This window comes from Oncorhynchus keta, chromosome 17 (genome assembly GCF_023373465.1).
Source record: "Oncorhynchus keta strain PuntledgeMale-10-30-2019 chromosome 17, Oket_V2, whole genome shotgun sequence".
Taxonomy (NCBI): domain Eukaryota; kingdom Metazoa; phylum Chordata; class Actinopteri; order Salmoniformes; family Salmonidae; genus Oncorhynchus; species Oncorhynchus keta.
Genome location: NC_068437.1, coordinates 28,904,820 through 28,913,491, shown reverse-complemented (window position 1 = coordinate 28,913,491; position 8,672 = coordinate 28,904,820). Strand labels below are relative to the sequence as shown.

At 42.2% G+C, this 8,672-nt stretch overlaps 1 pseudogene; it reads left to right on the top strand.

Moving 5' to 3' along the window:
* The first annotated feature begins 667 nt into the window (after positions 1 to 667).
* LOC127908238 (metabotropic glutamate receptor 3-like) overlaps positions 668 to 8,672 on the top strand; it is a 67,404-nt pseudogene continuing 59,399 nt past the window's right edge.

Genomic DNA, 8,672 nt, shown 5'->3' with positions numbered 1-8,672 from the left:
ACACACACACACACACACACACACACACACACACACACACACACACACACACACACACACACACACACACACACACACACACACACACACACACACACACACACACACACACACAGAGAGAGAATGTGTTGGTATTCAGAAGAAGGGTGTGACAGAATGGTGGAGGAGGGAAGGAGAGAGAGTATGAGGGATGGGAGAGAGCCCACTATCCAAACAGTCTCCATCCTATAGCTGTGTGACTTAGCGCTGTGGAGCTCAGGTAATAGGGCAGGCCAACAGTGTTCCTTGGTTCCCATTGGGAGAGGAAGTGGCTTCCAGCCTTATCTGGTTCTATTAATTTAGAGGTTCAGAAAGTATACCCCCTGTGTGGTATCATTTCATTTCCCAGGATCTTATTCTCAACCATAGGTAGCAATATTTTTTCTCGGGCCATGCTTAATGAATTTAATCTGATCGTATTAGTCATACTCATACATCCAAAATGTGTCACTATCTGCTTACATGTTGTTTTTACTACAGGGTTGATGATCTCTCGCTCGCTCTTGCTCTGTCTCTTTCTGTTTGCTCGCTGTGTTGGAGATAAACAGATGTTATTTTAGTAAGCATGTTAAAGGGGTGAATGGCCAAGTTTCATTTTATCCAATAAAAATGTATCCTTGCCAGATCGATTGTTGTTGCTAGGAGACTGAAGCATCCTCTGGCAAGGGCTGCACGCGCTCTGGTACAGATGTATTTGTTCCCTCTCTCTCTCTCTCTCTCGCTCTCTCTCTCGCAGTATGACTCCACTGAGGGATCAGGAGTAAGAGAAACTCGTCTCAAGTGCTCAAATAGCTGCAAGATTTGCGCACTTCGCATTATAAATAAGGTAAGTCATTAGAATATTTTATCTCTGGACATTGTACTCACAATGTGGCTTTTTTCAAGAACACGTATATGGGCTACGTAGGTAGGAGCTTTTTTGACAGGTAGTTTACATGCGAGAGCAACTTCAATTATGTTGTCAACTGTTGACCTAATGACGTAGTAAAATGGAATCTTGCGGTTTGCATTGCATTTACAGACACGTAACCATATCTGCATCCTTCATCATAATGTGATATGATGTGTGAGTGATAGTATTTGATTAATTCCAGCTCAATTCCTTTCAAGACGAGAGAAAAGTAATTGAGTTTGAGTTTCAGAATGTCTGTAAAATGGTCATATTGTAGAAAATGAAAGAAAAGTCAGATTTCCATGCGTCGCAGTAGCAGTGTTTTCTGCAGTGTGGATAAGTTATTTTGGCTGTTACATAATTCGTTACAGACACAATGGACCGAGGATTCCATGACATCGAAGTAGCCTAACAAACGACTTGATAAGTGCTTTCTAACCTCGGTGACACAATATATGGATACAGTAACTGATGAGTTAATACAGGTATGTTTGTGGTTGAAGATTGTATTCCTAAAAACTGCGCGCGAACGCATCGATTTACACACCCATCAATCCGCGGTGTGCTCAGCGACTGTGCCCTCCTCGTCCGCAGGTGAGCCCGTGTACTTGTCTTTTCTCCCACGCGGCTCTGGGATTTGATAGCAGGTTGTTTAGGCATGGTGTCGATAAACCCAAATCATGTATGTGACGCTGTACTTATAGTTAAAGGTAGGACAGTTTTCGGTTGCCTCTATGTTTCTCTTCTGTCTCTCAGGACTCTCCTGACTGACAGACTAGGCGTTTACGTGTGTGCGTGCGGGCATGAGGGAGTGAGTGTTTGTGTGTTTCTCTCTCTCTCCTGACTTGTCTATGTGTGTCACTGGGTGTCTCTCCTAAAAGCATGAAAAGGCTCTTTCACATCACGGAGCTTTACCTGGCTCTCCTGAGTGCATTGCTGTGTGTGTGTGTGTGTGTGTGTGTGTGTGTGTGTGTGTGTGTGTGTGTGTGTGTGTGTGTGTGTGTGTGTGTGTGTACATGCATGCATACATTCTTGTCTGAGATTGTGTGTGTGTTTGGATATGTGCATCTGTATGGTACAGTCTGTGTGTATGCGAAGATACCTCATTTATTCCCCCACTGTCTGTTTAGAATTAAATATGTGTGTTTGTTGTCTGTTGTTTACAGCTTTGCCTCCACCAATCAGTTACTATTATACATCTATCACGATGAAAAGTAGTAGGCTAGTTTAAATATAGCACTATCACAGTGCATAGGCCTAAATTATTATTGTCAATAGCCTAGCTAATGAGTGATAAGTAATTACAATCTGGAAAACAAACTACACAGTGGGTTGCTTAGAGAAAGAGAGAGAATGATTGTGTGTGTGTGTGTGTGTGTGTGTGTGTGTGTGTGTATGTGTGTGTGTGTGCAGGTAAAGACACAATATTGCTGTGCATGTGTGTGAATGTATATGGCCTTGTGGTTTGTATAGGCGATTTGTTGGTGTAGATATGTGTAGATGATGCGTGTGCGTTCCTGCATGGCCTTCTAGACTCTATTTTTCATGCAGAGCTGTACTCTGTGGGATGAATGCAGTACAGAGCCTCCATCACATCATTAGCAGTTCAACAGCACTCTCTTTACTCAGCACAGGGAAATAAGCCCTCTCAACTGGCTGTTTCTCTCTATGTGTGTGTGCATGTCTGTGTCTGTCTGTGTCTTTGTCTGTGTCTGTGTGTGCATGCGTTTGTCTGTGCGTCCATCTGTTCTTCTGTCAGTCCTCACAGACCATCAGTCAGTCTCTTCATGCAGTAGCCAAACATGATAAGAAAGAGGGTTTGGGAATTGACATAAACAGCATGCGCAAGTTAACAAATCACCGGACTGTTGCTGTCTGTCACCTGTAGCACAGATGATGGTGCTTTTGTTGCTTTTTCTATGATTGTGAAAATGTATTCATATGGAGCCCATGTAGTCCAGATGTAGCGATGTTTCAATGAACTGATCTATGAGGATGTTATGTTTGTTGAATGAGTCTGGAAGGCCATTTACAGTAAGCTTTTATTGACTCACAGCTCAGTCTACAATCATGGTAATAACTCTGACTGTTCATAATCTAATGATGTCAGTGATTCATGTACAGGACGATAACTCATCTGATACAGCTTGTAGGTGCAGTATAGAGTTATGCTTCTCTAGTGTAATGTGTGTGTTTGTATTTGGACAGTGGTGGGGGGGTCCTGCATTTCTGCTACAGTTGATGTGTCCCTGTAACAATCTCACACCGTTCTGCTCTGTTGAAGAAACAGGAGAGACTACAGACTGCTGCATGTAGCTCATAAACACACACACTCTATCTCTGTGGTGTGAGGTAGTGAAAGGGCAGTGTGATACTGGTGAGTCTGAGAGAGATCAGGTCGGTTAATAAATTATGAGGCTGAGAGAGAGAGAGAGGGAGAGAGAGAGAGAGAGAGAGAGAGAGAGAGAGAGAGAGAGAGAGAGAGAGAGAGAGAGAGAGAGAGAGAGAGAGAGAGAGAGAGAGAGAGAGAGAGAGAGGATGGTGAGAAAGATGCTCTGTGCTCACTGGCTGTACAGGGTCTACTAACTAGAGGGTACCCAACAGGGGAACGAACACACACACACCAGTGTTAATTTTGGAACTCTTTTTTATATATAGTCTAGTCTTAGTAATTTTGACTAAAATAGTCTTAGTCACATTTTTGTCATTTGAATAATGATTTAGTCTAGTTATTGTTAAATTTCCAAAAACAGTGGGACCATTTTAGTCAATGAAATGAAGTGGGACCAAATCACCATTATGCGAGTCACAAGCAAGTCTCAAGTCACAATGTCCAAATCTCAAGTCAAGTCCCAAGTAGAATGGGTTGAGTCTTGAATCAAGTTGTGCATTCCAAGATCAAGTCAAGCCCATTCGAGTCACAAGTTTTTTTCAAGTCAAGTCAAGTAAAAAACCATGACTATGACTTGATAAACTATACATCTTTGTCTATTTATTGAGGCTACCAGACAACCCTTTTCATTATTTTGTCGACAACCCATTTTGATTATGGAATAATTCATTCCAAATGCTAGCTTCATAAGTAAATTATATATTTCAAGCAGTTTTGACTTACCAAAAAGCAAGTAGGCCTATGCTAGTAATTGCTGCTTGATGCCTCATTGCTGGTGAGCTTGCGAAGTAAACGTTCATATTCTTGATCGACAAATCATTTTTGGAGCGTCAGATGCATATTCATTTATGGCAATCCCCTATCCCTACAATTTGACGTTTGCGCTGCACCCCATCCTATAGATGTACAGCAAATCAGCAATATGTTCACTAGCTGTGAATTTCAAACCTTTTGACCTGCTACACCAAAAACGAGTGATTCAAAGCTTGCACATGCAATCGATGCGCAAATGTAGCCTGTCATTACAGCCATAAACGGTGATGCATTTTCAAAACGCAAGATACAGAAATAAAGTGTGTTTTACACCTGCATTTGGAGCTGAAAGTCATCCTGTTAGCAGTCTATTTCAACTAGGGACATCATTTCACATTGTCACTTCTCTGGAGTCCAGCGCAAGCAGGATCATACGGTTTACATCGGAGATTACAGAAACAGATGGAAAGCATGATCTGTCTAGAGCGTTTTTCTTCCTCACAAATATTGCAATTAATTCACTAGAATATGTTACATCTTCAAGTGTTGAAGGTAGTGCGATGTTACATATATCATTAGACACATAGCCAGTACCACGTATGTAATTATAACCCACCCAAACTAGGCCTATCTGAAATATGAAAATGATCAATGATGTCACCAGATAGCCTATTGTTGTGGCAAAGATGCGTCCGTAGCAGATTGCTAAACGGTACTTTATATATATAGGCAAAACCGGAGAAAATGTAACAACTTTCTGGTCGCTAATCTGGATATGTGAGCTCGCCTTTGCGCACCAATGCTGATGACTGGCAACTCTTTGGCTCTCAAGCATTAGATTAGATGTTTTTTAAACAATACTTTGGTGCAATGCCATAGGCCTATGTTAGTGACCAGATTGAATAAGCAAAGGTATAAATACAAAATACAAATGGAAGGCTAGATTTTCATTAATTCAGTTTCACACTCCCAAAATGTTCTCACTGCACTAGTTTACAAGAGCTGTGTTGATTGACAGTTTCCAGGTCCAATCAGAGGTCATTTCATGTCATCAGTCTCAAGTCAAATTCAAGTTCTGAGTCTTTTGGTTCCAAGTCCAAGTTATTTTATTTTCTATCAAGTCGAGTCTCAAGTCATCAAATGTGTGACTTGAGTCAGACTCAAATCCAAGTCATGTGCCTCGATTCCACACCTCTGTTAAATGCCCTTTCATTTTAGTCACATTTTAGTCACATCACAATTGTATTGCCTTATTAACCTATAGTAAACATAAATCACTGACTTCCATGTGACCAAACATGCATAGCCTTGTCCTACCAACATATTTTCTGTGTAACTTTCTATTCTCTTCCCAATAGCAGAAATATGACAAACATATTTAAAAAATATATAAGAACTATCTGGCCATGTAAATTCTTAACTCATCCTACACAGGTATTGCACATTACATACAAAACAAACAGACATACACAAGCTCAGAGAGAGCGAGAGAGGCACAATCACCAGATGGTGCTGCAAAGTATTGGCAAAGTAGTCTGGGTTGCACCTCCGTCTGTTGGTTGTGTCATTGCCCTTGACGTTCCACAGACCCTGCAGACACATTGATGTAATCAAGTCACTAAAACTTGAGTCCAAATCGAGTCCCAAGTCCCATATGTCCGAGTCTGAGTCACCAATGGCCCCTATGGCTGATGTCTGAGTCCCAGTGCTTGAGTCCTGGTCCAAGTGTCCGAGTCTGAGTCACCAATGGTGGCATGGTTCTCAATCAGAGGCAGGTATCGTTCGTTGTCTCTGATTGAGAATCATACTTAGGTAGCCTGGGTTTCACTTTTGAGTGGTGAGTGTTTATTTCCGTGTGAGTGTTTTTTTGCCACACGGTACTGTTTCGGTTTTGGTCGTTTCATGTTTATTGATTTGTAGTGTTCAGTTTATGTCTTTAAATAAACATTATGGACACTTACCACGCTGCGCATTGGTCCTCCGATCCTTCTCGCTACTCCTCCTCAGAAGAGGAGGAAGAATGCCGTTACATTCTGCCCTTGAGCAAGGCAGTTAATCCCCAGCAACTGCTCCCCGGGCACCGTGGACATAGATTAAGGCAGACCCCTGCACCTCTCTGATTCAGAGGGGTTGGGTTAAATGCAGAAGACACATTTCAATTGGATGCATTCAGTTTTGCAACTGACTAGGTATCCCCTTTTCTAGTTTTCAAATAGTCCAGTGTAGTTCCTTGGGAGCTGTCGCTGTGTCGGTTTGGGGGTGAATATACACGGTTGTGACGATGACCACATAAAATTATCTCTGGAGGTAATGCGGTTGGCATTTGATGGGGAGGTATTCCAAATTGGGAGAACAAAATGTCTTGAGTTCCTGTACATTACCACAATTACACCATTAGTTGTTAATTATGAAACAAACCCCGGAGAGTTCTTTCTCCTGTTTGTGTGATGGATGGAGAACCCCACTGGCTGACTGGACGGGGGCAATATATCCAGAGAGAGCCATGATTCGATAAAACAGAGTATGTTACACTCCCTAATGTCTCTCTGGAAGGAGGACCTCGCCCTGAGCTCGTTTACTTTATTGTCCAGGGACTGAACGTTAGCGAGTAATATACTTGGAAGCGGTGGATGGTATGCACACTGCCTGAGTCTGACTAGGGCCCCACTTCTTCCTCTTTTCCGGTGTTGGTGCAACCCCCGGGATGAATAGAGCTGCCTCGGGAAGTTCAAATAAAAGATCCTGAGAAGTAGAATTTCTGCTTTAATTTCTGGCGATCTAATATCACAAAGTTTTTTTTTCGGCTGTAGGTAGTAATATAAGAAATGTTCTGAACATATAATGTTTCTTTCATAATTAATTTTACGGACTCAAAAATATCCCACCATGTCGAAATAGCAAATTATATGTCTGCATTTATAAAACTTCCTGTTCCATCACAGCTGTCGTGATGACACATTTTAGTCACAGAGATACAGTGATTTTATCCCGTTTCGTTTGAAATGGGAACCGAAATGAAGCAAAAAAACATGTTTTTTTTCTGTCTATTTAGTCAGTTATAGTCTCGTCAATTGGCACTGAAAAATAGGTGTTTGATGAATATTTGAGTTTTGTTGACAAAATGATGCCTGACACACACACAAACACCCACAAACACAGGCAAACACACACAGCCAGGGGCACTAGCAGGCAACTTGTCTTGGAGATTAGCATGCAGTGATAGCCAACATCATCTCTCCTCTCCTTCCACCAACCCCCTTTCCTTTCACTCCCGGACTGAACCCGTCACACAATCAGTGTCCTGACTACGCATCAGGCAAAGTCCTACAACAGAAACAGGGCTTAGTGGTCTACAGATGACCCAGGTTTAAATCTACAGCCTTTGAATTCATCTGATGACATTTTGTCTTACACTAGTATAATGGGATAACTATGTACACGATGGCACCCCCAACTATATAATTACTACTCATACATCCATACAACCAAATAGGACTGTATTGCACCACTGGGTGAAGGTGATAGGGTATGGATGTTAGAGCTGATTCCATTCTTTTACTTCAAATTATCTGGCTGTGACCTGTGACCCGCAGGGAGCTGACTGTGCGGCCTGATCGTTACTCTAATAAGCCCTGCTCTGTGTGGGGGTCAGCAGGGTGTTAAGGACCACAGCACAAATGATGGATTATTGATTATGATTGGTAAATAGTGACATATGATGTGCATTATAACTATGAATCCTTATTAGACAAATCTGATGACATACTGCACTGGTATTGCATCAGTTGTAGTAGTAGTGGTGGCAGAGGTGTATCTACCATCGAGTCACTAAATCTATAGTCTATAGTTTGACCCGTAGGTGAAGCCCCAGACAGCTTTGGGTTGATTTGGTCTTTACATCTGAAGTGTTTTGGTTCACTTGCAATCACAATTATTTTTATGACCTGAGATTCAAATTGTAAAATCTTATCTTGCCTCATGGCAAAATGTGTGGAATTGTAGCAAACCCCATGTGAAAATGTGTAGAATTGCATGAAATTAACTCTAAAACTTTCTCTCCGCTGTCAAGAGGGGGGCTGCAAACATGTTTTGCTTGCAATGTGTTGAAGGGATGTGGGTGCGCTGACAGGTGTAGAAAATCAAGGACACAGCCATGCAATCTCCATAGACGAACCTTGGCAGTACAATGGGCCTTACTGAAGAGCTCAGTGACTTTCAACGTGGCACCGTCATAGGATTCCACCAACAAGTCAGTTCATCAAATGTCTGCCCTGCTAGAGCTGCCCCGATCAACTTTAAGTGCTGTTATTGTGAAGTGGAAACGTCTTGGAGCAACAACTTCTTAGGTAGGCCATACATGTGTACAGAACAGGACCGCTGAAGCACATGTAGAGTGTAAAAATCGTCTGTCCTCGGTTGCAACACTCACTACCAAGTTCCGAACTGCCTCGAAGCAACATCAACGCAAAAACTGTTCGTCAGGAGTTTCATGAAATGGGTTTCCATGACCAAACAGCTGCACACAAGCCCAAGATCACCATGTGCAATGCCAAGCATCAGCTGTAGTGGTGTAAAGCTCACCGCCATTGGACTCTG